A 3,220-nucleotide genomic window follows, 5' to 3' on the forward strand; every position below is an offset into this window, starting at 1 on the left:
TTAAGATGGTGAAAACAACAGGTTGGCTCATAAAAAGAGCCAAGATTGACTCAAATGAGGCAAGGAAACTGATCAGAGTATGTTTGGTTTTGTTCAAATTCACAGGACAGACTGAAATCTCAAAGAGCTCTGAACTTGCAAACGTCTCTGCATGGTTTAAAGGACAGAATATGAGAATAATCCAGCACAAGACAGTGTGGACTGAAGAGGAAACATGAATCTATTTACCATTATGAAGCCCCGTACTGAACTGACAGGTAAAGGTGGATCTTGACTGAAGTACCTCAATTGTTCGAGTTTTACTGTGGTATTCTGGCACTCTGGAAGAACAGGTGCAGCTTTGTTGTAGCCTTCAGTATGTTTAAGACTCACATATTCTTGGGGCTGCACTTCAGAGACAGTTAAAACAGTCTGCAGATAAACTGACTTTGAATCAAAAAGCAAAGTTGAGTAATTTTTATGATACATAGTTGGAGGGAGCATAATATTATAATTCCCAGTCACGTGGCCATGCTAAGTAGTTACAGATGATGAACAGAGCTTGCAAAGAGAAAATGACAAGTTCAGAGCAAATGGTGAGAAGCAAGATCTTTTTTTGCTGAACTATGCTTCCTTTCATCACTGACACGACAGCATTCTGCACACAACATCCATTTGTTACTGGAGGTCTCACGCTCTCAATTTTGAAACTGTTACTTAAGTGATGCTGCAAATCAGAAAAAGTCTGGCATCTTCAGCATGCAAAATAAGATACTGAATGGTATTTTATGTATGTTTAGTATATTGCATGAGCTACATTGTTTGACAGCTAAAATATCAGGATGATGATACAGTAATATCTGCTTGGATCATATTTAAATTTAAATATTGCTTATTTAATGAAGTATGAATTAGCACTTTTAATTACCAGCTTGCAGGACATTTTCTGGGAGGAGGTTCAAAGGCACTCTTGTGTCTGGAAAAGGAGATTCACTATCTTAAAAGTGATTGCAATGAGGCAGCATTGAAAAAATCTCCATTTTTAGCAACAGTGGTAGGCACTGTTGCCAGATATTGCTGTGTTCTTTTTTAGTCGCACCCTGAAACTAAATGGACATATTGTAATTTTAACAAGTCAGTGCACTCTCAGTTCTGTGTGGGCCTGGAAACATAATGCAAAATGCTTGAAAAATGTAAAAATTTGCATGTTTGCTTGTTTTCTGAAAGTGGGGTTAATTTGATTTTTCATGCTACATTTTAATGTTCTTTAGAGTACATTATCACCCTTTGTGGGAGATGTGCTGACATACTAATACAAGGGTTACGTGAAATCAAGCAGGGTAAATTTGATTTTATTTTTATTTTTTAATTTGATGATGCACGCCCGCTTTTATTTAATCCAAAACCACGCTATTTCTGTGGAGTGTACTTATAGTTGAAAATGAAACATTGCTAAACTAGTAATTTTCATTGCGTTTATGTATTATTGCTTTCAGCTGCAGGCAATTTAAAAAACAATATTTTCAGCCTATGAAATGGTTGTGCTTACTTTTAGATGGTTAAGTTAGTCTAAACATCCTACTTAAAATGAGCTTAACTCCATGGGAACCTTCTTGTCCAGTCTAGAAACTCTACAGTAAATAACTTTGCCAGTAAACATTGCTGTAGCAGAAAAAGGAATAATTTATTTATCCTTTCACCCATTGTAGAGAACTGGATTAGATATCTAAGGATTTCATCATGTAGAGCTGCAGTAGTTAAGGTCAGACGATATTCTGTTGTGAAAAGAAGAAGGGACAGGTGAAATTCTAGGAAAGGAAAGGGAAGAGTGTGTGTAAAATTACCCTATCCTTTTTTTAAAACATACATGCAATATCCACTCTACTAATGGAAGAAACTTCAACCTCCCTTTTAAATTTTAGTCTCGATAGCATGTGTAGGATTGAAAATGGAATGGGTTATGCCTGCAGTTTTGTTTCTTTTTAATTTGAAGTACTTTTCTTCGATAGAAGAGCTGGTATTGTAGTTTTTAAATCACTTACATGCCATACGTGTATTTGGTTGTTATTATTATTATTTTTTTCATGCCATACAGGTATGGAATGTAACATTGCTCCAAAGGCTCGGCATGCTGATATTGTCTTTGTGTATTTGAAGTATTTCCACTGGCCTCGAGAGTGTTCATATATCCAGAATGGTTAGTAATTTTATGCTTTATTTATTACATGCTTCTGCTGGATTAGAAATATAATTAATTCTTAGATAAGTCTGGCTATCAACTTTCAGCTGTCTGTGCACGTAGAAGCTGATGGAGATTCTGTCTCCCTTTAGTTGTTTCAGCGGCATTAAAAAGGCGTAAACTGGAAATAATTGAGGAGAAGGCTAGAGATTCCTCAGCACAAAGATGAGACGACAGAAAAAAAAAAACCAAACAGCTCAATGAATTCTTCCTTGCAGAAAGGCATAATGCCAGTTACTCTCCAGTGCCAAAAACAACCTCACTGAGCAAATGGGTATAAGTTAGAGGCTCTCTGAGGCTTAGATTCTTGTTTTCTTCAAGAAGCTTCATTCTTATGCCAAGTGTGCCTCAACCTAAACAGAAAGTCTTTGAGTATTCATGACATGCTTATTGCTCTCTTCCTTTGGTCTCTGCACAGCTGGTTGGGAAAAAGAAGCTGGGTGACAGCAATAGTAGCTCCAATTCCCAAGGTGTTGGAGACAGCTGGTGGTACCCACTTGGTATTGGTGTCTGGTGAATAATAAGGACAGGGAGAATAAGAGGTCATGCCAAGGAATACCAGTGAAATACTGAGCTTAGAGAAAGATGGTGCGAAACAGAGTAAGATGTAGATTGTGAAATATTTTGTTAGAACTCCCAAAAAATGTATGTTGGTTTTGTGACAAAGTGTTATTATTTTCCAGTAAGTTTTAAACAACTTTTCAAAACTATTTTTTCGATGATACAATGAAATACCATGCAGTGTATATATCTGTAATGAAAACACAGCTCTAAAAAACTGATACAAACATATTTCCATTGTTGCTCTCAATATTATTTTAATTTGTGTGGAGGCATCCTGATTTGTATTTCTTGGTTAAGATTTTTGTATATTTCAATTACGAATCTTTCGAATTCTCTATTTAATTACAATAAGAACAGGCAAAGAGCACTCCTGACTTAAAAACAAGTCCCTGTAGGGAAAAATAAGAAGGAAAGAAAAAGTGATTTGTTTGAAAAGGG

At 36.0% G+C, this 3,220-nt stretch overlaps 1 long non-coding RNA gene across 3 annotated transcripts in view; it reads left to right on the plus strand.

Annotated features, from left to right (window-relative positions):
* The window catches only part of LOC104911628, a 96,817-nt gene that overhangs the window by 87,945 nt on the left and 5,652 nt on the right, over positions 1–3,220 (plus strand). For all 3 annotated transcript variants that reach the window (XR_004160271.1, XR_004160272.1, XR_004160270.1), the window contains 2 exons: positions 106–257; positions 2,075–2,176. This is a non-coding gene — a long non-coding RNA (uncharacterized LOC104911628). The remainder of the gene's footprint in view (positions 1–105; positions 258–2,074; positions 2,177–3,220) is intronic.

Source organism: Meleagris gallopavo, chromosome 7, assembly GCF_000146605.3.
Source record: "Meleagris gallopavo isolate NT-WF06-2002-E0010 breed Aviagen turkey brand Nicholas breeding stock chromosome 7, Turkey_5.1, whole genome shotgun sequence".
Taxonomy (NCBI): domain Eukaryota; kingdom Metazoa; phylum Chordata; class Aves; order Galliformes; family Phasianidae; genus Meleagris; species Meleagris gallopavo.